The following is a 27556-nucleotide window of genomic DNA, read 5'->3' on the forward strand; positions in this document are numbered from 1 at the left end:
TCGTAGTGATGCTTTCTAAGGCCCACTTGACTTCACATTCCAAGATGCCTGGCTCTAGGTCAGTGATCACGTTATCGTGACTATCTCGGTCGTGAAGATTTTTTTTGTACAGTTCTTCTGTGTATTCTTGCCACCTCTTCTTAATATTTTCTGCTTCTGTTAGGTCCATACCATTTCTGTCGTTTATCAAGCCCATTTTTACATGAAATGTTCCCTTGGAAATCTAATTTTCTTGAAGAGACTCTTGTTTTTCCTATTCTGTTGTTTTCCTCTATTTCTTTGCATTTCTCGCTGAGGAAGGCTTTCTTATCTCTCCTTGATATTCTTTAGAACTCTGCATTCAAATGCATTAGGTAGGTTTTAAACCCCACAACAGGCTTCGCAGGTGGAGCTAGTGGTAAAGAATCTACCTGCAATGCAGGAGACCTGGGTTCAATCCCTGGGTCAGGAAGATCTCCTGGAGGAAGAAATGGCAACCCACTCTAGCATTCTTGCCAGGAGAATCCCAAGGACAGAGAAGCCTGGTGGGCTACAGCCCATGGGGTCACAAAGAGTTGGACATGACTGAGCATCTGAGCACAAAAGCAAAAATCCCCAAATACGGCAATGACAGAACGGAAAGTAATACCTCTTTTTTCTGTCTATGATGTGGTTTCCTTACCTTATAAAATCCTATATAATGATTCAGTTCAGTTCAGTCGCTCAGTCGTGTCCGACTCTTAGCGACCCCATGAACCACAGCACGCCAGGCCTCCCTGTCCATCACCAACTCCCGGAGTTCACTCAAACTCATGTCCATCAAGTCGGTGATGCCATCCAGCCACCTCATTCTCTGTCTTCCCCGTCTCCTCCTACCCCCAATCGCTCCCAGCATCAGAGTCTTTTCCAGTGAGTCAACTCGTCGCATGAGGTGGCTGAAGTATTGGAGCTTCAGCTTTAGCATAAGTCCTTGCAATGAACACCCAGGATTGGTCTCCTCTAGAATGGACTGGTTGGATCTCCTTGCAGTCCAAGGGACTCTCAAGAGTCTTCTCCAGCACCACAGTTCAAAAGCATCAATTCTTCGGCGATCAGCCTTCCTCACAGTCCAACTCTCACATCCATGCATGACCACGGGAAAAACCATAGCATTGACTAGACGGACCTTGGTTGGCAAGGTAATGTCTCTGCTCTTTAATATACTATCAAGGCTGGTCATAACTTTCCTTCCAAGGAGCAAGCGTCTTTTAATTTCATGGCTGCAATCAGCATCCGCAGTGATTTTTGGAGCCCAAAAAAATAAAGTCTGACACAGTTTCCACTGTTTCCCCATTTATTTCCCAAGAAGTGATGGGACCAGATGCCATGATCTTCGTTTTAGTCCTGTCTAATTTATAAGGTGTATTATTAGTGAGAATCCACTTTAAAACTTGATAGAATGTCTTTTTAAAATATATATTTTTTGATGTAGACCATTTTTAAAGTCTTTATTGAATTTGTTACAATACTGCTTCTGTTTTATGTTTTTTGGCCATGAAGCACGTGCGATCTTAGCTCCCTGACCAGGGATTGAACCCACACCATCCTCATTGAAAGGTAAAGTCTTAACCGCTGAACCACCAGGGAAGTCCCTACAATGTCTTCTGAAAAGTAATCTGTGGGAGAGTCAATCTTTTACACTTCCATATGTATGTAGTGCCTTTTATTTGAATCAAAGTATGGTTTTAAACATTTCCAACTCAAGCAGTAGGACATGGAAATGCTTTCTAGAGTTAGACAATAACCCTCTTGCTGCTGTCTCCAAATGTCCATTCTGGTCCCATGTGATGCACAGGCTGAAATTTACATCAGGGATCACTCTTAGCATTTAGAAGCTATCATCGGAGAAGTGCACCAATTTTCTTCTGCAGTCAGCATCATCACTGCTATTGCAACTGTGATACGTATTGCCAGCTAATGCCTAAAGAGGGATTGGGGGGGGGGGAAGTAATTTAAGAAAGGAAAGATTTCTTAGAGGGGGGGAAAGAAGATGTGCCTGGAGAGTTAAGGATTGAAAGGAGTTCCTGTGATGGGTTGCAGACGGGGGTGGAGAGTTAGTTCTGAACAGCTCTAACAGGCTGACAAAACCTCAGAGATCTGAGTGGATAAAACCTGAAAAGCCTCCAGGATGACTTTTATTAAAACTCTAACTTGGGCAAGTCACATGCTCCTTTGTATTAAACTTCTAGCAAGGTCTCTATACTCTTAGGCACATGGGAAGTCAGAAGGTGTTTCTCACCCTTTCTCACTGAGACAGCAGCTTATAAATCCTGTGATCCAAAGAGAGACATGGCGTGCAAAATATACAATAGACTTGTTCAAGGCCCCTCATTAACTGATCTCAGACCCTGGAAACTGAAAAGTCGTTCAGTCGTGTCTGACTCTGTGACCTGTCTTGTCTGTGGCTTGCCCGTCAAGTTCCTCTGTCCATGGCATTCTCCAGGCAAGAATACTGGAGTGGGTTGCCATTCCCTTCTCCAGGGGATCTTCCCGACTTAAGGATAGAAGCCGGATCTCCCGCATTGTGGGCAGATTCTTGTTTAATGATCTTAGACCCTTAGACACTGAATTACATGTTATGATCATGCAACTATTTGCTTAAGTTCATTCAGAACGGTGAAGCCTGGTTTCATCAAGATCAAGTGCAAAGCCCACTGTTTAATAATCTGTGTGCGGGCTCTGCCACCTTCCAGATTCCACCTGTTTAATTTGTGTTCCTGGTTCCCTCCTTCTCATTTCAGTCAGTATACCCAGTGCAGAAAAGAGGAAAATGAACTCGTAATGAAGTCCGTGAACCCCAGAGCGCACCAGCTGTCTCTAGAGAGCATTTGAGAGAAAACTATGCAAGCTTTAAATTGTTCCTCAGAATTTAATTATTGAAAAGCACTTGAAAATCTTGGTTTTGGGATGCTATCTACCCATCGATGCATTTTTATGACTTTCCACAAAAGCTATTCTCAGGAACTGTGCAAAGACGTTGAGATGAGTCTACACAGTAGGTTTTTGTGGTGTTCTATTTTACAAACATTCATTGAGTGTTCAGTAGGTACAGGAGCTGGGAATCGGAAATATAGAGATCAATATTTTAAATTAAATTGTCTCACACAGCAACAAACAAAATAATTATTACACAATCAGGTATATACTACATTAGTTATTCAACAGAGGATGATATTAAGGAAAAAAGAAAACAAACCCTGGTGTTAGCATTTCCTGTCCTACAAGAAAGAAGTCATTGTTGTGGGTTCAAAGGTGAACTGAAGGGGATTCATGCTGAGGGCCAAAGAATTGATGCTTTCAAATTGTAGTGCAAGAGAAGAATCTTGAGAGTCCCTTGGACTGAAAGGAGATCAAATCAGTCTGTTCTAAATGAAATCAACCTGAATATTCATTGGAAGGACTGATGCTGAAGCTGAAGCTCCAATACTTTGGCCACCTGATATGAAGAGCCGACTGATTGAAAAAGAGCCTGATGCTGGGGAAGATTGAAGGCAGGAGGAGAAGGGGGTGACAGAGGATGAGATCATCGGATGGCATCACCGACTCAATGGACATGAGTTTGAGCAAGCTCCAGGAGATAGTGAAGGACAGGGGTGTTCTATGTGCTGTAGTCCATGGGGCCGGAGAGAATTAGAAATGAGTGAGCAACTGAACAACAATGCTAGATTTGAACCGAGCAGGAAGAGGGATGAAATGGAGCCACATTTTTGAATGGGAAAAGTAAAAAAGGCTGGACACCAAATCCGAGCTTCTTGCAGGCCTTGGGCACTAAGGAAGGAAGTGCAGACAAGGGTGCCTCTGGCCTTGAGTGCCTTAAGTGATAGGATGACAGAAAGATAGCTGTGACGTGGCATCTGTGGTCAGCGTTGTGGACCAATGAGAGGTGCCCAAGGGACAGATAGTGGAGACCACACGAGGCCAGGAGCACGGCTTTTCCTGCCAACAAATCAGTTGCAGTCTCTTGTATCTCTCATGGTTGGAGTGGGAAGGTTCCCTGATAACTAAGATTAATCTGTCCATCAGATAGAATGGGGCCTCTGAGAATGACTGGAAGGAAAAAGAGAGAGACTTTGATTTCTCTTGCACTTGGGGTTTGGATAAATGAAACCTCTTTCAGTCACTCTTCTTTGTTCATCTTTGAAAATCCTTGCAGTTTCATCTAGCTTTTGGTGGACTTTGCTGACACAGTCAGGGCTCCCTGATTACCAGCAACAGAAATTCAACCCAGATGCACTTAAGCAAAATAACCTCCCGAAACAAAGGATCCCAGGGGCTCAGTGAATTGATGAGAGGTGAGAGAAGTGAGACAGGAAGCAAGGCAGCTGCAGAAGTAAGAAGCAGAAAGACGGTCTCAAATGTTCAGGACTCATTTATAGAGAAAAAGTCTATACTGGGCATTTCAGTCTTTTCGTTCCTCTAAGTTTCAAATCCCAGAGAAGAATCCCCCAACTGGCCTAACTTGAGTGAAATGATCACCTTTTTGCTATGATGAGGCCCCTGACAGTCCTGGCTTCCAGACTGATTCTAATACATTAGAAATATTTCTTCAAATTGAAGTCAGCGTGTTGTTTGGAAAGAGAAAAATTGATGGTGCCTGAGTTAAAGAGAACTCTGCAGCACATCTTCGTGGCTTTGTTTCACTGCCAGCTACCAGTCTTCCTACACTGTTCATCCCCACCCCCCACCAGGCCTGCTGTCCACCACCACACACCGGTTTCACTGCTCTTCTCTTCCTATTCTCTAGACGTGGCATAATTTCAGAGTTACATACTCTTCTCATCGTGTTCAACATTCTGTATTCTGAAAATGTGAAAGCGAAAAGTCGCTCAGTCATGTCCGACTCTTTGTGACCCAGGCCAGAATACTGGAGTGGGTAGCCTTTTCCTTCTCCAGGGATCTTCCTGACCCAGGAATTTGACTGGGGTCTCCTTCCTACGTTGCAACCAGATTCTTTACCAACTGAGCCATCAGGGAAGCCCAAGACTGTTATAATAATAAAGCTAGACAATGCAGGCAAAAGACATAACATGGTATAGCTTGAACCCTGAAATACTACACTAAATATTAATGCTACCTCAAGTCAGTTCACTTGAATGTCAACTTTTCTTGGAACCTTCTAGGTTCTGAATTGTGTGAGAAAGTTCTGTGCAGCCTCTGGTGGAGGTAGTGCACTGGACCAGCGAAATCTTCACTCTCTAGAGGCCCCATGGTTTTCTCCACCTCTCAGATTCCAGCTCACTAGATACCCACCCTGCGGTCTCTCTTTGGGATAAGGACACTTGTGTCTGAGTCAAGTATAAAGGTAGCTGTGGATGTGACCAGTGATAGAAGCAAGGTCCGGTGCTGTAAAGAGCAATATTGCATAGGAACCTGGAATGTTAGGTCCATGAATCAAGGCAAATTGGAAGTGGTCAAACGGGAGATGGCAAGAGTGAACGTCGACATTCTAGGAATCAGTGAATTAAAATGGACTGGAATGGGTGAATTTAACTCGGATGACCATTATATCTACTACTGTGGGCAGGAAACCCTTAGAAGAAATGGAGTAGCCATCAGGGTCAACAAAAGAGTCCGAAATGCAGTACTTGGATGCAATCTTAAAAACGACAGAATGATTTCTGTTCGTTTCCAAGGCAAACCATTCAATATTACAGTAATCCAGGCCTATGCCCCAACCAGTAATGCTGAAGAAGCCGAAGTTAATCGGTTCTAAGAAGACCTACAAGACCTTTTAGAACTAACACCCAAAAAAGATATCATTTTCATTATAGGGGACTGGAATGCAAAAGTAGGAAGTCAAGAAACACCTGGAGAAACTGGCAAATTTGGCCTTGGAGCACGGAATGAAGCAGGGCAAAGGCTAATAGAGTTTTGTCAAGAGAATGCACTGGTCATAGCAAACACCCTCTTCCAACAACACAAGAGAAGACTCTACACATGGACATCACCAGATGGTCAACACCGAAATCAGATTGATTATATTCTTTGCAACCAAAGATGGAGAAGCTGTATACAGTTAGCAAAAACAAGACCAGGAGCTGACTGTGGCTCAGATCATGAACTCCTTATTGCCAAATTCAGACTTAAATTGAAGAAAGTAGGGAAAACCACTAGACTATTCAGATATGACCTCAATCAAATCCCTTAGGATTATACAGTGGAAGTGAGAAATAGATTTAAGGGACTAGATCTGATTGATAGAGTGCCTGATGAACTATGGACGGAGGTTCGTGACATTGTACAGGAGACAGGGACCAAGACCATCCCCATGGAAAAGAAATGCAGAAGAGCGAAATGGCTGTCTGAGGAGGCCTTACAAATAGCTGTGAAAAGAAGAGAGGCAAAAAGCAAAGGAGAAAAGGAAAGATATAAGCATCTGAATGCAGAGTTCCAAAGAATGGCAAGGAGAGATAAGAAAGCCTTCCTCAGTGATCAATGCAAAGAAATAGAGGAAAACAACAGAATAGGAAAAACAAGAGACCTCTTCAAGAAAATTAGAGATTCCAAGGGAACATTTCATGCAAAGATGGGCTCGATAAAGGACAGAAATGGTATGGATCTAACAGAAGCAGAAAATATTAAGAAGAGGTGGCAAGAATACACAGAAGAACTGTACAAAAAAAATCTTCACGACCGAGATAGTCACGATAACGTGATCACTGACCTAGAGCCAGGCATCTTGGAATGTGAAGTCAAGTGGGCCTTAGAAAGCATCACTACGAACAAAGCTAGTGGAGGTGATGGAATTCCAGTTGAGCTATTTCAAATCTTGAAAGATGATGCTGTGAAAGTGCTGCACTCAATATGTCAGCAAATTTGGAAAACTCAGCAGTGGCCACAGGACTGGAAAAGGTCAGTCTTCATTCCAATCCCAAAGAAAGGCAATGCCAAAGAATGCTCAAACTACCGCATAATTGCACTCATCTCACACGCTAGTAAAGTCATGCTCAAAATTCTCCAAGCCAGGCTTCAGCTATATGTGAACCGTGAACTCGCAAATGTTCAAGCAGGTTTTAGAAAAGGCAGAGGCACCAGAGATCAAATTGCCAACATCCGCTGGATCATGGAGAAAGCAAGAGAGTTCCAGAAAAACATCTATTTCTGCTTCATTGACTATGCCAAAGCCTTTGACTGTGTGGATCACAATAAACTGTGGAACATTCTGAAAGAGATGGGAATACCAGACCACCTGACCTGTCTCTTGAGAAACCTGTATGCAGGTCAGGAAGCAACAGTTAGAACTGTCCATGGAACAACAGACTGGTTTCAAATAGGAAAAGGTGTACGTCAAGGTTGTATATTGTCACCTTGCTTATTTAACTTATATGCAGAGTACATCATGAGGAACGCTCGGCTGGAAGAAGCACAAGCTGGAATCAAGATTGTTGGGAGAAATATCAATAACCTCAGATATGCAGATGACACCACCCTTATGGCAGAGAGTGAAGAGGAACTCAAAAGCCTCTTGATGAAAGTGAAAGAGGAGAGTGAAAAGTTTGGCTTGAAGCTCAACATTCAGAAAACAAAGATCATGGCATCTGGTCCCATCACTTCATGGGAAATAGATGGAAAAACAGTGGAAACAGTGTCAGACTTTATTTTTTTGGGCTCCAAAATCACTGCAGATGCTGATTGCAGCCATGAAATTAAAAGACGCTTGCTCCTTGGAAGGAAAGTTATGACCAACCTTGATAGTATATTAAAAAGCAGAGACATTACTTTGCCAACCAAGGTCCGTCTAGTCAAGGCAATGGTTTTTCCCGTGGTCAAGTATGGATGTGAGAGTTGGACTGTGAAGAAAGCTGATCGCCGAAGAATCGATGCTTTTGAACTGTGGTGTTGGAGAAGACTCTTGCGAGTCCCTTGTACTGCAAGGAGATCCAACCAGTCCATTCTAAAGGAGATCAATCCTGGATGTTCATTGGAGGGACTGATGCTAAAGCTGAAGCTGCAATACTTTGGCCACCTCATGCGACAAGTTGACTCACTGGAAAAGACTCTGATGCTGGGAAAGGTTGGGGGCGGGAGGAGAAGGGGACGACGGAGAATGAGATGGCTGGATGGCATCACCGACTCTGTGGACATGAGTTTGAGTGAACTCCGGGATTTGGTGATGGACAGGGAGGCCTGGCGTGCTGTGATTCATGGGGTCGCGGAGAGTCGGACACGACTGAGCGACTGAACTGAACTGATCCCTGGGGTCTGTGAGGCTGTGCCAAGGCCAGAATATTCAGGAGCTGACGTTTAGAAAAAAGTTGAATGAGTATAGGTCAGGCATTGGAAAGACTAGTGAATAGTTTGAGTTGATGACCACATATTTAACTGCTTACACAGTCAATCCTCCTAAGAGTTGGCACGAGGTACTGTTCTTGGTTCTTCCCCTTCACCTACACTGCCCTGTGTGGAATGAACGATGTCCCTTCTCCAGTAACTGAGTCCTGCATGCGTGCTAAGTCACTTCAGTTGTGTCTGACTCTTTAGGACCCCATGGACTAGAGCCCTCCAGGCTCCTCTGTCCGAGATTCTCCAGGCAAGAATACTGGAGTAGGTTGCCATTTCCTCCTCCACGGGATCTTCCTGACCCAGGGACTGAACCAACATCTCTTACATTTCCTGCATTGGCAGGTGGGTTCTTTACCACTAGGGCCACCCAAGGAGCCCTACCACACACTCCTAACCTGGGCTCCAGAGGGAAGTCTGTAAACCCATGATGGATTAGAAGTCTCCATCACTTTCAGCTAAATTAACATTATATAAAAGCTAAGGCATGGTGAGTCCAGAGTCCACTACTACTAACTAAACCTGCTTTAGTCAGACTGTGTTAGTGTTGGGATGAGAGGACTTGCTGGTGGTTCATTGGTTAGGAATCCACCTGCCAAGGCAGGGAACATGGGTTCGATCCCTGATCCTGGAAGATCCCACTTGCCATGGAGAGGCTGAGCTTGCATGCCACAAATACTAAGGCCTACATGCCTTAGAGCTCGTGCTCCACAAGAGAAGCCACTGTAATGAGAAGCCCGCACACCGCAACAAAGACTCAGCACAGCCAAAAATAAAATTAAAAAAAAGTACTGAGATACCATGCAATGAGAAGGAAACACCTGAAAACACTGGAGACGTTCTTAACAAATTCAAGTTGATCAAACTCCCTTCTGTAGTTCTTTTTCTTTTTTTGGTGTAACAAAATACAGTTTCTGCTTTTCTTAAAGAGAAATTTTTGCAAAACAATTTACTATGTGTAGCTTCCTTTCAGTCAGACCTCAAATTCATTTTTGAAAATGTTCAATTGGAATTCCACTCCTAAGGTGCCACCAAAGCTGTTCTTATAAGATAAACAATAACTCTGATGTTCAAAATCCAATCGATTCTTCTCCATCCTCTTCTCAGTTGCAATTCAGAGATGAATACTCCACTTTTGTGAAGTGGTCAGCCTCTTGCTTTAGCTCTTCTTCCTCCCTAATGCTCAGTCGTGTCTGACTCTGTGACCTCATGCACTGTGGCCCTCCAGGCTCCGCTGTCCTTGGGGATTCTCCAGGCAAGAATATTGGAGTGGGCTGCCATGCCTTCCTCCAAGGGATCTTCCCAACCCAGGGATCGAACCCAGGTCTCCCACATTGCAGGTGGATTTTTTACCGACTGAGTCACCTGGGCAGCCCTCACCTTAATAGGTTCCCTTTCCTTTCCCACTCTGCATCTGCCCCACAGGGTTTGATGCTAGGTCCTTGTAGCTTTAGTGATTTCATACATTTCTGGTGCTTTTAAAGGTCATGTGTGTGCATGGACCACAATAAGAGGGCTGTTTCTGCCTCAAACCTGTTCTCTGTATGCCAGGGTTATTTATCAAATAGATAGGTGACTTTTCCATTTGGAAGTCAGAGGTATGTCTCAAACAACCTGGCACAAGATGGAAATCTGAATCTTCCTTTCTTCCTCATGATAGTTTTCTAACCTTTCCCACCTAATTAAATGGCATCAATCAAGTCATTTGCTTAAATCAGAAATAGCATCATTCTGATTCTTCCTTTTCCCAACTTCCCAATCTATTGCATCAGTAAATCCTATCAATATCAATTTTATTTGCAAAACTATCTCAAATATATCAATTTCTCTTCACTTTTAATGCCATTATATTAGTCCAAGACACACTCATCTCTTTCCTGGTCATGAAGTGTGAAGAGGACTATTTTTTTCTTATCTGCAAGTCACTTTTCTACTAGTTAGTTTTCTTCTTTGAAAAAAAAAAACATTTTTTTTAAGAGAGCTTGGGAATGGGCTATTTTCTTATTTATTTTTGGCCATACTCATCTTGAGTCAAATCCCACATTGAAAAGGACTATTTCATTCTTTAATCCAATTTTCGGTTGATGGGCAGAGCTGTGTTCCCTCCCTGTTATTTGGCCTGAGGTCAAACTGTCAAGCCATGCCTCCACCAGAGACTCCTAGACACTGGTAGGCAAGTCTGACTCATGGCAGATGGGCGGGGCTGTGTTCCCTCCCTCCCTTATGGCAGAAAGCAAGAGGAACTAAAGAGCCTCTTGATGAAAGTGAAAGAGGAGAGTGAAAAATTTGGCTTAAAACTCAACATTCAAAAAATGAAGATCATGGCATCTGGTCCCATCACCTCATGGCAAATAGATGGGGAAATAATGGAAACAGTGACAGACTTTATTTTCTTGGGCTCCAAAATCACTGCAGATGGTGACTGTAGCCATGAAATTAAAAGATGCTTGCTGCTTAGAAGAAAAGCTATGACCAACCTAGAGAGCATATTAAAAAACAGAGACGTTACTTTGCTTGCCAACAAAGGTCGGTCTAGTGAAAGCTATAGCTTTTCCAGTAGTCATGTATGGATGTGAGAGTTGGACCATAAAGAAACCTGAGCGCTGAAGAATTGATGCTATTGAACTGTGTTGCTGGAGAAGACACTTGAGAGTCCTTTGGACTGCAAGGAGATCCAACCAGTCCATCCTAAAGGAAATCAGTCCTAAATATTCATTGGAAGGACTGATGCTGAAGCTGAAGCTTCAATACTTTGGCCACCTGATATGAAGAAATGACTCACTGGAAAAGACCCTGATCCTGGGAAAGATTGAAGGCAGGAGGAAAAGGGGATGACAGAGGATGAGATGGTTGGATGGCATCACCAACTCTGGACATGAGTTTGAGCAGGCTCTGGGAGTTGGTGACAGACAGGTAAGCTTGGTGTGCAGAAGTCCACGGGGTTGCAAAAAGTCAGATACGACTGAGTGACTGAACTGAACTGACTTCATTCTTTAAAAAAAACATTTTTATACCTGGGCAACTCAAGATTCAGAAAGACAAAGCCATCTCCATGAAACTATATGGCTTGGAGAGGAAGTTACTTTTTACTTTTATGAACCTTTTCAAGGGGATAAAGGGGATGGAAAACAAGCTTAACCACTTTTTTATGTCAGATGATGCATGGGAACTATGTCACAAGCTCATTCATATAGGATTTGAGATTCACAATTTGCTAGTTTGAATGGAAATCCGTCTTTGTGATCATCTGGTTCAAAGGTCATGATTTAGAAATGAAACAACTTAACTTAGGGACTAAGGACTCAGAGTCCCACAGTGAATAAATGGGATGGTAGAGATGGAGGGACTCCTGGAGTTACTGCTCTTTCCAGAATGTCTTGGTGCCTCCATTGCAAGTAACATTCTGAGATTACTTTGTAGTATAATAGGTAAAGGAAATAAATATTTAATAAAAATATTGATTGTTTCCATCAACACTTTATGTATGTTAACTTTTAAATTCTTGCCAAAAAAGCCACCAAAAAACCAAAATATCTAAGTTAAAATTACTATCCAGATTGTGTGTGCGTGTGAATGCATGCTCAGTCATGCCTGACTCTTTGTCACCCACGGGCTGTAGCCCACCAGGCTCCTCTGTCCATGGGATTCTCCAGGCAAGAATACTGGAGTGGGTTGCCATTCCATTCTCAAGCAGATCTTCCTGACCTAGGGATTGAACCTACATCTCCTGCATTGGCAGGCAGGTTCTTTACCACTGAGCCTCCTGGGAAGCCCTGAGATAAGGCAACCAAGGCCTAGAGAGTTCCATATATTGCTCAGTGGTAACATCCAGCATCAACATTGTTATTTAAACTAGGATTATAATTGAGTTCTTTGTTTTTGTTGTTGTTATTGAGCTGCCTGAAGCTCATTGTCTGGCTCAGAGGGTCAAGTGTCTGCCTGCTATGCAGGAGACCTGGGTTCGATCCCTGGGTCAGGACAATCCCCTGGAGAAGAAAATGGCAACACACTGCAGTACTTTTGCCTGGGAAAATCCCATGGACAGAGAAGCCTGGTAGACCACAGTCCATGGGATTGCAAAGAGTTGGACACGATTAAGCGACTTCACTTCACACCATACACAAAAATAAACTAAAATTAAAGACTTAAATAAAGAGCCTTTATTTAATAAAGTATGTTGTGAACCACTCTTTCCCTGCATTATTTTAATCCCTGCATCAATCCGGATGTCACCTGGAGACACACAGTCACTGGTGACAAATTCTATTGCACCTGTAATAGGAAGGGGATTCCCTGGTGGCTTAGACAGTAGAGAATCCACCTGCAATGCAGGAGACCTGGGTTTGATCCCTGAATTGGGAAGATCCCCTGGAGAAGGGAATGGTAACCCAGTATTCTTGTCTGGAGGATCCCAAGGACAGAGGAACCTGGTGGGTTACAGTTCATGTGGTTATAAAGAGTTGGAACGGCTGAGTGACTAATACTTTCACCATCCTTGTGATAGGAAACTCCTAACTCTTCTGAAGTTTCTTTGGGGATCCTACACGTTGGTAACTATTTAATCTCCCCAGACAGACACCTTCCCCTCATGCATTCACAGAGTCCCAAACGGAGAAGCCTTTCTCTGGGGCAGTCATTTACTGAGCCTGATGAATATGAGGGTGTCACATTGCAATACAAGCCACAAACAGATCACAACGGGTCACTGTTAGGCAGATGGTATCTTAAGAAGGCCCTGAGTGACTCTTTCCAGCTGAGAGTCCCAGGGCCCCCACCCTCCTCATCCTAGTGGGCTTCTTTCCAGTTCTAGAAAATTGGAAATTCTTATTTATTGTGCAGGGCAATTTAATCTTCTTTCTTTCACAAACTTCCTTTCTTAGCATGCCTTGAGGATGATACTGTCATAGCCAAATGTCCCAGCATTTCGTTTTGCTCAACAAAAGGTTACCTGCTCCAAAGAGAAATGACACCCCTGTAGGGGGTAGAAGCTGCCATCACCTGTAATTTTCAGTAAGTCTTTCTCCTCTCTCCCTCTGCCTCTCTTTCTTCCTTCAGCTGTGCTTTTTGGAGACTGATCAGGTAGGAATAGCTATCTTTACGCAGAGAGGAGATGGAAGTTCAGAAAGGTTAAGTGACTTGCCCTTCTATGGACAGAATCTTTAGCTCCATCTCTTGTTCTCAAAGGAAACTCCATGCTCAGAAAACAAAGGCGCATGGGTTCCATGTTAGGTTTAAATTGTCTATTTTTATAACAAAAATCTCCAAATCCAGTGCTCTTAAAACTAGCTTTCCTTTCTGTTTATCCTCCATCAGCAGTTTCGAGATCAAAATTTCTGCATGAACTGTCATAAATCTGTACCTGTTCTCACACCTTCTCAACATCCTACTCATCTTTCATGTAAATGTATATCTAATCTTTTCTGAAATTAATGTTGTGGGAAAATAATTTGACAGCAAATTTGTAAATGTAAAATTATGAGATTTAGCTCACGCTTCCAGAATCACCAAGTCTCTAAAGTATTTATCTTTTTGAAGGCAGCTGTTAAAAATCTTTATAATTTTTATTTTAGCCATACCCCAAGCACTTGATTCAACTATATCATTCTTATAATCTGTATATGAGATAGGCAATCAACAAATGAATACATTATTGTTGCAAAAAATAAAAATAAATCATTCAAAAGTGGTTCATCCCCACCCACAGTCAAACCCACTCTGTTCCCAGAATTATTTCTCCTGTCTGCTGCGTTGCCTTCTATGATTCTCCTGAGAGCTTTCTAAATAAGCATTTACGCATAGTCACGCATACAAGCTTATATTTGTGGGGTCTGAAAGTACTAATTTTGCTATTTTTACATAACTAAGATCACACGTTAGAAATGTTTTGTTTTTTTTTAAAAAAAAAATCTACAATATGCCTTCAAGACCTTTCCATATTATTTTAAGAAGAACTTCCTTCCATCATCATCTTTCTCCAAATCTGAGACAAGAGGCCTCCTAAATATTGCTCCTCCTCACTGTCAATGTGATCTTTAGAAACATAAATATGATGGTGACCTCCTTGATCAAAACCCTCCAGTGGTTTCCCAATGCAATTAAAATAAAATCCAAACTTCCTCCCTTGGCTTCTTAGCCCCTCCAGGCTCTCTATCTTGTTTCCCCTGAAGTTATCTCCTGATAGGAGCCTTGCGGGCTACAGTCCGTGGGACTGCAAAGAGTCAGACATGACTGAGCGACTAAGCACAGCACGGCACAGCCTTTCACTTTAGCCTTGCTTTTGTTGGAAGATTCCACTGACAGTGCTCTTTGTTCTAACTGGAATCCTCTTCCCCAAACTTACTTCACTTTGCTCAAATGTTCATGCCTCCAAAAGCCCTTCTATGGACAGCATCTTTTTCTCTATCTCTTGTTCTCAAAGTATTCCCATTAACTCCAATGTTACTGTTTACTATTGGGGTGGTCTGTTATTGTCGGTCTCCCTCACTCAAATGTCATCTCTAAAAGTACATGAGTACTCTTTATTTTGTTCACTCTTATCTTATCTCCCCAGAAGCTAGGATTGGGCCTGCAGGTTCACAAATAAAGGACTGACTGAATGATTTGGTCTCCATCTTTATAACTGCTGCATAATATTCCACCGAATGGCTTTATCTGCTTTGTTAATTAGTTACTTTTCTAGCACATTTACTTGTTTGTTGTGCTGTTACAGGCAAGGCTGTGGTGAATATTGAGAGAAAACTTTCATTTGGAGGGAGAAGAAGAACCTTCTGTAATATTGTTTGACCTGAGTGCTGGTTGAGAGAAGACAGTTGGCTTTCATTAATAACTCACCCTGCTATTGTTTTGTTTGGTTTTCTGTATATGAGTTTTATTTTACAATAAAAAGGTAGGAGAGAGACAGAGAAACAGATAAGCAGAGAGAGAGTTCCTGAACGACGTAATTTGCTCCAGCCAAAACCTCCGACCCAGGAGGCATGGAGGAGGAGGAAGCCCTGAGTACCGTGGTGCTCAGTTTCTCTCTCCGCTGGAGTGAGGGTGCGGCCATCACCTGTTTATCTCTCTTTAAAAGGATCATTTACCCAGCAAACAGCCACTTAGGATTCTCTCTACTTGATGAATGAAACTAAAAATTCTAAGTCTGGCTGTTCATTATGGCTGAGAAAAGCAGTTAATGAGCAAAAAAAAAGGTTTGAGTTGGAGCGAATCAGTGCACTTGAGAATCCTATCTCTATTAACACAAGCCCTCCTAGCCACAGCAGATTCCCCATTGCATCTGCCCTGAGCTCATCTTCAATAACTTAGACGAAGTTTTCATCAGTCATGGATGTCGCTCCACCTATGTTTATTTATTATGCCAACCCATCCCACTTAACCAGCTGATGAATCTTCCCTTTCTCCTTGACTTCTATGACCCGTGGGTCTCAGGATTTATTCCCTAGTTTCACACGCTCCATCACACCGCCCAATTTAACAACTCAGGTAGTAGGGGAAAGAACGATTTCTTTCAAAAAGAAGGAAATATATTGTTGAGTTCTACGCGCACACACACATCCATTGGACAGTTTTCATTGGGTTATTTAGGCATATTATTTCACACCTGAAATTGAACAGTGTGATGGGACCTGTTCCATGGGGGTAAATCTCATTACCTTTCTAATCAAACCAATCAAGGGAAAGGACATGACTACTCTTAATTGAGAAATTAAAACTACCTCTGGCTTGGAGGGAATTAACTACAAAAAGATAAGAAAATTACTGATATTGTACCAAATTCGGTTAAATTCTTAGCAAGAGTCTTTTGCACTTAGGTCAGAATTATGATACAAATACCCCTAAATTAGCCACATTGCTTTAGGTAAGTGGCTTTCCTCACTTGAAATGCTCACTTGACTGCTAAGACCCCAACTATTTCTAAAACTTTTTGCATAAATGTCTACTTTTTGGAGGTACTTAAGACATAACTTTAAACATGTACATGTTTCTAATTTGAGAGAGTTTGAGGAAAGAATCTCTTGGCATAGACGTATTTTCCCTTCTAATTGTGTTACACTATTTCCAATTCAGTGAAAGGACACAAACCTAGAGCCAGGCTCATGCCCTAGTTGCAGAAGTAAAGATTCAGTCTGTTATTACTTTAAAGGAAGAAAGCTGTTGGAACCAAGGACTTCTTTCCAGTTTCTAAGTGGATAGAAAATGTAATTGCACCTCTTGATGTTATTGTTATTTATTGATTTATATCCCATGCTTCACAAGATTAAAAGAACTGCAGAATTTCAAGCAACACTTTTTCCCTCCTAAGACTTGCTTATTATTTTTCTAGCAGTAGCTGGTTCCAAAGGTTAAGTATGTATAGCTCTGAGTTCTTTTTGATGTGAGAATCAATCCACTATCATCCACTGAACTGGACTTAAGGGGAAGCTGAAATTCAAAAATCTAGGCATACACTCCAGAGTGGAGGACTTTCCCAAGTTGTCATTTATGTGATGGGTATTCTGCTGAGGATTTACATTAAGACAGGACTTCACTGCTAGTGCAAGTGACTCTTGTAAGAGAAAATAATTTTCCTCTCAAAGCAAAACCACTATGGATGTACATTATAGACCTGTTATCTTTACTTAGACTGTGAGCTCCTCAAGGGCAAGGCCTATGATTTATTCATGTCTGTGTCCTCAGCATCATAAGTGATTTTGAACTGATGGCTCATAAGTTCTTTCCTGACATAGCACCATACTGATGCATAAAAGGCAAATGGCCTGGTGAACAATATATACTTTATAATACAAAAAAATAAATATAAAAGATAGTATATAGTATCTATACAGATATATAACTTTTATATATTATAAAGAATATAGTATTTTAAATATATAACAATATATATTGTATATCATGCAAATACATATATATATACACATAGAAGTAAGATACAGCCTAGTATTAAGCAAAAGATGGAAACAGATCATTTTAGCAGGCTAACTTAAATTAAAAATACATAAAAGTGGAGCCAACATGTGATTAAAATTTTGAGGGGATATTATTGAAGTAAGGAATATTTTTAACAAGAGTAGTGATTTTCTATCAAAAATGTGTCAAATATTATCAAATGTCCTTTTTAAAAAATAAGAAGATTCCTTTTTAAGAATTAATAGATTGAATTATATTAGTAAGTTATGTCAAACAACCTTTGATTTTTTTCCAAATATTATTTATTAATAGTATGTAATATAAATTTGAATTGCAATGGTTTTTAATTAAACTTTATATGAATCTAGTTGAGATTGGTCTTCACATTTTTGTTAGGCTATTTTCCTAATGTAATTTACTTTTAGGGTTATGGTAGTTGTATAATATTAATGGGAAGGCTGGAATTTTTCTGTGTTCTAGAACTTAATATTGAATTTAATATTACCATTCTTTGAAGGTATGATAGATTTCATCCATAAAACCATCTGGGCTAAGGATTTTATTTGCAACTAATAATCATTATAAATTTATTTCTGCAAATAAAATATGTGTATTTTAATTAAATAACATTCTAGAGACACTCATAGCATGAATACAACACCTCCTGTTGTTTCCAGTAGATTCTATTTGCGCATTCCCACCATGAATACTTCTTTAGTAAATAGACAGAATCCATTGGAACTCTTATCACTAAAGACCAACAAAGAAAGATGACTTTCAAATTTTTAAATAAGATTTATAATTTCACCAATAATCTTTATTTTCTAAAAATTCAAATGTGTTTCCTGTAATGCATTACCTATTTCAGAACTGACATTTTTAAATCAATTTGTTAAACTCATTTATGAAAAATTACTCAGGAAATAGATGTTCATATGAAATTTATCTCTGCAAATACAGTAGAAATTTTAATGACATAACATTATAGAGACATGCACAGCATCTCAGATTTATAATCTCTGAAAAATAATGTCTTCCATCATGATTTTCAAATGTATCAACATGGAATGGCGTACATCATGGTTTTGTGCTCAGTCACTTCAATTGTGTCAGACTCTTTGTGACCCCATGGATTGTAGCCCACCAGACTCCTCTGTCCATGGAATTCTCCAGGCAAGAATAGTGGAGTGGGTTGCCATGCCCTTCTCCAGGGGATTTTCCTGACCCAGGATCGAACTCACATCTCCTGTGTCTCCTGCATTTCAGGTGAATTCTTTATGCAATGAGTCAACTTGGAAGCCCCACAGTGAGGTCTTACATTTCATCTTTCACATGTCTATGACTTTATTCTCAATAAGATTTCAAAATTTTTGTAATTGTTGACTATTTTTATAGTTGGTGGATTCTTTCTTTTAATACTATGAATATTTCACTCCACTCCCTATGGTTTGCATATTTTCTGAGGAGAAAGGTATGTACTTTTTAATGAGATGAGAAAGAAATAATGGCGCATCCACGTAACCTGTTGCTGTAAAAAAAAAGTCTGTATATATTGGCATGTAAATATTAACATTTAAATTAAAGATATTTACAGTTAAAGAAGGGAAGACATTTCCAAAAGACTATGCTTATATATGTTGTTGCTGCTGCTGCTGCTAAGTTGCTTCAGTCGTGTCCGACTCTGTGCAACCCCATAGATAGCAGCCGACCAGGCTCCGCCATCCCTGGGATTCTCCAGGCAAGAACACTGGAGTGGGTTGCCATTTCCTTCTCCAATGTGTGAAAGTGAAAAGTGAAAGTGAAGTCGCTCAGTCGTGTCCGACTAGTAGCGACCCCATGGACTGCAGCCTACCAGGCTCCTCCATCCATGGAATTTTCCAGGCAAGAGTACTGGAGTGGCTTGTCATTGCCTTCTCCATATATGTTGCTACATAATTTAAATATATTATATGTATATATGTTATATATATATTAATAATATGTTTATGTCCATACATGCTTACATAAATATACATTTTAATGTCTGGGATTATATCAATCAACCTGATAGCAGTATTTAATTTTAATATTTATTTGTTTATGGCTGTGTTAGGTCTTAGCTGTGGTGCATGAGCTTAGTTGTCCCATAGCATGTGGGGTCTTAGCTTCCCTACTGGGGATTGGACTTGTATCTCCTGCATTGGAAGATGGTTTCTTAATCACTGGACCACCACCAAAGTCCCAGTATTTAATTTTAAAATAATTGTTTACAGAAGATGATGAGTTGAAAAGATATATTTTCACTTCATGTACTACTTATGTATTTCACTTGTTTCTTTAAAGACCATACATTATTTTGATGATGATGATATCAAGCAGTGTCCATTTTGAAAACATAAATAAACAGAGTCCTAAAGTTTAGACAGTTCTTCTGTGTATTCTTGCCACCTCTTCTTAATATCTTCTGCTTCTGTTAGGTCCATAACATTTCTGTCCTTTATCGAGCCCATCTTTGCATAAAATGTTCCCTTGATATCTCTAATTTTATTGAAGAGATCTCTTGTCTTTCCTATTCTGTTGTTTTTCTCTATTTCTTTGCATTGATCGATAAGGAAGGCTTTCTTATCTCTCCTTGCTATTCTTTGGAACTCTGCATTCAGATGCTTATATCTTTCCTATTCTCCTTTGCTTTTCGCTTCTCTTCTTTTCACAGCTATTTGTAAGGCCTCCTCAGACAGCCATTTTGCTTTTTTGCATTTCTTTTCCATGGGGATGGTCTTGGTCCCTGTCTCCTGTACAATGTCATGAACCTCCATCCAGAGTTAATCAGGCATTCCATCTATCAGATCTAGTCCCTTAAATCTATTTCTCACTTCCACTGTATAATCATAAGGGATTGGATTTAGGTCATATCTGAATGGTCTAGTGGTTTTCCCTACTTTCTTCAATTTAAGTCTGAATTTGGCAATAAGGAGTTCGTGATGTGAGCCATAGTCAGCTCCTGGTCTTGTTTTTGCTAACTGTATAGAGCTTCTCCATCTTTGGCTGCAAAGAATATAATCAATCAGATTTCGGTGTTGACCATCTGGTGATGTCCATGTGTAGAGTCTTCTCTTGTGTTGTTGGAAAAGGGTGTTTGCTATGACCAGTGCGTTCTCTTGGCAAAACTCTATTAGCCTTTGCCCTGCTTCATTCCATGCTCCAAGGCCAAATTTGTCTATTATTCCAGGTGTTTCTTGACTTCCTACTTTTGCATTCCAGTCCCCAACAATGAAAAGGACATCTTTTTTGGTTGTTAGTTCTAAAAGGTCTTGTAGGTCTTCATAGAACCGTTCAACTTCGGCTTCTACAGCGTTACTGGTTGGGGCATAGGCTTGGATTACTGTAATATTGAATGGGTTGCCTTTGAAATGAGCAGAAATCATTCTGTTGTTTTTAAGACTGCATCCAAGTACTGCATTTCAGACTCTTTGGTTGACCATGATGGCTACTCCATTTCTTTTAAGGGATTCCTGCCCACAGTAGTAGATATAATGGTCATCTGAGTTAAATTCACCCATTCCAGTCCATTTTAATTCACTGATTCCTAGAATGTCTATGTTCACTCTTGCCATCTTCTGTTTGACCACTTCCAATTTGCCTTGATTCATGGACCTAACATTCCAGGTTCCTATGCAATATTGCTCTTTACAGCATCGGACCTTGCTTCTATCACCAGTTACATCCACAACTGGATATTTGTTTCGTTTTGGCTCCATCCCCTCATTCCTTCTAGAGTTATTTCTCCACTGATCTCCAGTAGCATACTGGGCACCTACTGACCTGGGGAGTTCCTCATTCAGTATCCTATCATTTTGCCTTTTGATACTGTTCATGGGGTTCTCAAGGCAAGAATACTGAAGTGGTTTGCCATTCCCTTCTCCAGTGAACCACATTCTGTCAGAACGATCACTCACCTAGAGCCAGACGTCTTGGAATGTGAAGTCAAGTGGGCCTTAGAAAGCGTCACTAGGTACAAAGCTAGTGGAGGTGATGGAATTCCAGTTGAGCTATTTCAAATCCTGAAAGATGATGCTGTGAAAGTGCTGCACTCAATATGCCAGCAAATTTTTAAAGCTCAGCAACTGCCACAGGACTGGAAAAGGTCAGTCTTCATTCCAATCCCAAAGAAAGGCAATGCCAAAGAATGCTCAAACTACCACACAATTGCACTCATCTCACACGCGAGTAAAGTCATGCTCAAAATTCTCCAAGCCAGTCTTCAGCAATATGTGAACCATAAACTTTCAGATATTCAAGCTGGTTTTAGAAAAGGCAGAGGATCCAGAGATAAAATTGCCAACATCCACTGGATCATGGAAAAAGCAAGAGGGTTCCAGAAAAACATCTATTTCTGCTTCATTGACTATGCCAAAGCCTTTGACTGTGTGGATCACAATAAACTGTGGAACATTCTGAAAGAGATGGGAATACCAGACCACCTGACCTGCCTCTTGAGAAACCTGTATGCAGGTCAGGAAGCAACAGTCAGAACTGTCCATGGAACAACAGACTGGTTCCAAATAGGAAAAGGAGTACATCAAGGCTGTATATTGTCACCCTGCTTATTTAACTTATATTCAGAGTACATCATGAGGAACGCTGGGTTGGAAGAAGCACAAGCTGGAATCAAGACTGCTTGGAGAAATATCAATAACCTCAGATACACAGATGACACCACCCTTATGGCAGAAAGTGAAGAGGAACTCAAAAGCCTCTTGATGAAAGTGAAAGAGGAGAGTGAAAAGGTTGGCTTGAAGCTCAACATTCAGAAAACTAAGATCATGGCATCTGGTGCCATCACTTCATGGGAAATAGAAGGGGAAACAGTGGAAACAGTGTCAGACTTTATTTTTTTGGGCTCCAAAATCACTGTGGATGCTGATTGTAGCCATGAAATTAAAAGATGCTTACTCTTTGGAAGGAAAATTATGACCAACCTAGATAGTATATTAAAAAGCAGAGACATTACTTTGCCAACAAAGGTCCGTCTAGTCAAGGCAATGGTTTTTCCAGTGGTCACAAATGGATGTGAGAGTTGGACTGTGAAGAAAGCTGATCGCCAAATAATTGATATTTTTGAACTGTGGTGCTGGAGAAGACTCTTGAGAGTCCCTTGGCTTCCAAGGAGATCCAACCAGTCTATTCTAAAGGAGATCAATCCTGGGCGTTCATTGGAAGGACTGATGCTAAAGCTGAAACTGCAATACTTTGGCCACCTCATGCGATGAGTTGAGTCACTGGAAAAGACTCTGATGCTGGGAGGGATTGGGGGTGGGAGGAGACGGGGATGACAGAGAATGAGATAGCTTGATGGCGTCACCGACCTGATGGACATGAGTTTGCATGAACTCCGGGAGTTGGTGATGGACAGAGAGGCCTGGCGTGCTGGGATTCCTGGGATCGCAAAGAGTCAGACACGACTGAGCGACTGAACTGAACTGAACTGAACTGAAGTTTAGACATCCTAAACTGACAACTCACTTCCAAACCTATTTCAGCTGTAGAAGAACAGAACTCAAGAATCACCTCAGGAGAATAACTCCTGGGTTGATAGCAAGTGGATCATAGTGAGCTGGATTCTAGAACTCCCAGGAAAATAAAAACCCACAGTTGATCATACTGGGCACAGAGAACAAGGACACCATGGGCAGAGAATTCTGTCCCAGAAAGCCGCTTCACCAGAAGGGTCACCCCAGAGACAGCGCTATGAGCTAACCACAGAGTAGAAGACCATGATGCAGATTCCATGATAAGACCCATGGAAGCAAGGGAAAGCAATTATTCAAGATTTATACACATTGTGCACAAATAGGCTTCCTAAATGCTGAAAGTGACACCGTGCATGATCTTTAGGGGATACAGATAAAAAAAATAATATTTTCTAATTTTTAAAACATTAATCAAAAAATACCAAACAGACATTAAATGAAAAAAAATCATAGTATATCTAGTTTAGATTTTCTCTTCCCCTCTCCACTCCCTCCAACCTCACCCAACCCAGGATTATGGTAAAGAGATACCCAAAATAACTGGAACTTTTGGTGCCACAGCTGTCCTTTATACAAGGAATAAATAGATACAGACCCTGTCGGATTTATTTTTTACCTTAATGCCTTTCTTGACTTGTGCGTAGTTTCTAAACCCAATATATTTTCTAGTTGAGCAGATTCCTCAAATAATTTTTGTATTGTAGAAATGGACAGGTGTGGGGTTTATTTGTGCTGCAAATAAGTATTTTCTTTCAAGTAGGAAAAGGAGTGGGAACCCATTTACTTGTTGAAAAGCAATTCAATTTCCTTGGTGACTGTCAAACAAGCCAGGGATGAAATTGATCAATTTCAGAAAAGTAATGAAAAGAATTGTCTAGGGAGTCTAAAGGGTCTATTTTGGGAGAAAATCAGTATGTAGATAGACTTCAAGCTAATAAAATTATGGCCAAACTGAGTAACAACAATTTTTTCTATCAATGTCATTATCAGAAAAATATTTATTGGGTTTCTTACTATGTATAGTATAGATCTGAGAGCACATTCTTTGCAGTTTCTAACATGCCAAAGTCCTCATGTCACGCTTAGCTTTTCTCGTTACTTCAACTCACCTATGCAGCACTCATGCGATTTCTGTTGTGTAAAAGGTAAACTGTGAATCTATGTGTCTGGATGTTTGTATAGTGAGGCAGTGTCAGCCACATGAAAGAGGTAAAAAGGCAGCTGACAACAACTGGATAGAAAACCAAGTGAAGGATTTAGCTAGGTAGAAATTATGATGCCATCATCAAATATATGACAAAACAAAACTAGCCAGTGATTATATGACCCGCTGGGTCACAGTAGGAAATACATTTTTCCCAAGTAGTAGTCAAACTTCTTGGAACCAGAGATCAAATTGCCAACATCGTTGTATCAGAGAAAAAGCAAGAGAACTCTAAAAAACCCCATCTAATTCTGCTTCACTGACTACACTAAAAACCTTTGACTGTGTGGATCACAACAAAGTCTGGAAAATTCTTAAAGAGATGGGAATATCAGACCACCTTACCTGCCTCCTGAGAAATATGTATGCAGGTCAAGAGGCAACAGTCAGAACCAGACATGAAACAACAGACTGGTTCCAAATTGGGCAAGGAGTACGTCAAGGCTGTATGTTGTCATCCTGCTTATTTAACTTATATGCAGAGTTATATATTCATGTGAAATGCTGGACTGGATGAAGCACAAGCTGGAATCAAGATTGCTGGGAAAAATATCAATAACCTCAGATATGCAGATGACACCACCCTTATGATAGAAAGTGATGAACTAAAGAGCCTCTTGATAAAAGTGAAAGAGGAGAGTGAAAAACCTGGCTTAAAACTCAGCATTCAGAAAACTAAGATCATGGCATCTGGTCCCATCACTTCACGGCAAATAAATGTGGAAACAATGGAAACAGTAGTGGACTTTATTTTCTTGGGCTCCAAAATCACTGCAGATGGTGACTGCAGCCATGAAATTAAAAAAGACACTTGCTCCTTGGAAGAAAAGCTATGACCAACCTAGACAGCATATTAAAAAGCAGAGAAATTATTTGCTGACCAAGGTCTGTCTAGTCAAAGCTATGGTTTTTCCACTAGTCATGTATGGATGTGAGAGTTGGACCATAAAGAAGGCTGACTGCCAAAGAATTGATGCTTTTGAACTGTGGTGTTGGAGATGACTCTTAAGAGTCCCTTGGACTGCAAGGAGATCAAACCAGTCCATCCTTAAGGAAATCAGCCCTGACTATTCACTGGAAGGACAGATGCTGAAGCTGAAGCTTCAATACTTTGGCCACCTGATGCGAAGAACTAACTCATGAGAAAAGACCCTAAAGCTGGGAAGGATTGAAGGCAGGAGGAGAAGGGGATGACAGAGGATGAGATGGTTGGATGGCATCACTGACTCAATGGACACGGGTTTGAGCAAGCTCTGGGAGATGGCGATGGACAGGGAAGCCTGGAGTGCTGCAGTCCATGGGGTCACAGAGAGTTGGACACGACTGAGTGACTGAACAAAAAGTCTGACTTCATAAAAGAGCTTAAAATGTAGTCGGAGGGACTTATTTTATCTTTGAAATATTTATATTTTGGATTGCTTTTAAAGCTGGAGATTAAGATTATGCTAATAGTGTATTAGATTTATCTAAGAAGAGGATTGATTGATTAGATTTATCTAAGAAGAGGATTGATTGAAGAGAATGAAAGACAAGAAAAACAATTACCAGGAGCTTGACATAATGTTTGTGTGAGAAGAAAAGGCAACAGTTGGAACCAAGGGCTGGAAAACGTAAAACCGGAGAAGGGAAAGTCTGAAGGAATTGTGAATGTTATCTGCTCTAATATGGAAGAAGCAAAGATAATATGACTCTTAGAATTAGATTTCCTTTGATACATAGACATTATCTTCCTAGGACTCAGAAAATCTGGTTTCTCTTTTCAGCAGTGAGATACACCAGCTGTGTATTCGAAAGTTAGTTATTTAAATGCTTAGAACCTTAGACCCTTGCACTGATAAAAAGGCCAATCAGCTATATTCAGAATGTGTCATTTCCAGTACAAGCAACCTCACACGAGTCTGATGACTGAACCAGACATCTTTAATCTATCATGGAGCTTTCCCAGTGGGTACAAATGAGGCCTCATTATCAACTAGGGTCTCTAGACAACCAGTACCAACTGAAGGAATTTTGAATTTACAACAAAATAAGTTTCTATTGTAGAATGTAGATATTTTGCAATGTTTCTTCATATTCTTGAGGTTTTTTAAAAAATTTGTTTGTTTGGCTGTGTTGGGACTTAGTTGCAGTTGAGATCTAGTCCCCTTACAAGGGATTGAACCCGGGCCCCCTACATTGAAGACAGAATCTTCACCACTGGACCACCAAGGAAGTCCCATTGTTTTTGAGTTTTCAATCCTTGAATTCTACTGTTTGCAATTTTTGCAAATAGAGAAGCATTAGACCCTTTGCTGGAAATAGGAAAGTTGGAAAAGGGAGTGTTCAGAGGAGTTGAGAGAAAGGGTGTGTGGGGCAGGCTTCTATCAGGAGTGTGGATGTCAGCAGTTCACCCTTGAGTGACCTTGGTTACCACAGCTACAGGCTTTCAATCAGGAATAAGAATGCTCAACAGAATGAGCAGTGCTGGGTGAAGAACACAGAAACGCAGGTCAGGACACTGAGAAAACATCAAGAAATGGATGTTGAGATATGCATGTTCCAGAATGAAGGTCCTTTTCTCTTAAGAGGAGGTGAATGCTATCTTCCCACTTGAGAGAGCAGTTGAGGAATCAGGCAGCTTATTGTGAAGGGCAAGGGTACCATGAGAACAAGCAGCAAAAGGCAGAGCAGAGAGATCCAGAATCTTGGACTCTGGCAACAACCTTTCACAGAGATAAAGGATTCCTCTTCACCACTGAACATCTGGTTGTGATCCTTCTGGTCTCAGTTAGCTTCTTCCGCATGCTTGAATACCCGGCATACTGAGCTGGTACTCCTGCCAGGTGTATTCAATTCCTACCTGCTGCAAGGTGTTTGGTTAATGAATACATACTCACGAACAATTCCATTTTAACGGCCTGTTTTTTCCTGAGGAACGAAACACCAGTCAATAAGATTCTAATTTTGTAGCATGCGGAATAACATCTATGATACAGTATATAATTATTGCAATAAGCTTTATCTACAGAGAGCTTGGAAATCTGTCCTGAGTATACATGATGGCGATGTACAAGCGGAATTAACTGAAGGTTTCTGATCTTCAGGAGACTTTGGATCTGTAGGAGCAAATCCCATCTCATTTGTCTTCATTAATAAATTCCTCTGTTATTTTTATTTTTTCATGAAGGAATACTGTAATAAAGAAGTTTCATTGAATTCTATATTATGTCTAATTGAATAGACTCATATTTCAGATGTTACACATTTATTTAAAATATGGCACCTCTTTTAATTATAAGTAAAGTAACCATCTAACAATATGACTATGAAAATTATTTCCTGGTTATGATGCCACATGATCTTAACTTTGAAATTGTGATATCTCACTTTATTCCTCCACATGAGTGGAAGACACTTGCCTCTTTTCATTGCCCTAGATCTTCATTATTTTGTCAAATGTTTAACTCTTCATTGTCTTCTCTGCTCTTGCACAGACCTATTGGTTTTCTCAGTTTGTTTGAAGACAAATATATACCTCCCAGACACTAGCTTTTTCTTTTTCTTCTTTCTTCACTTTAGTGAATCCCAGCATTCCTAACTAATGATCTCTCCTCAGAAACTTAAACCAAAACAATCTTCTCCCCTGCGATTTCATTCAATT

The sequence above is a fragment of the Moschus berezovskii genome, chromosome 24, assembly GCF_049115385.1.
Source record: "Moschus berezovskii isolate FMDL1 chromosome 24, NW_MosBer_1.0, whole genome shotgun sequence".
Lineage (NCBI taxonomy): Eukaryota > Metazoa > Chordata > Mammalia > Artiodactyla > Moschidae > Moschus > Moschus berezovskii.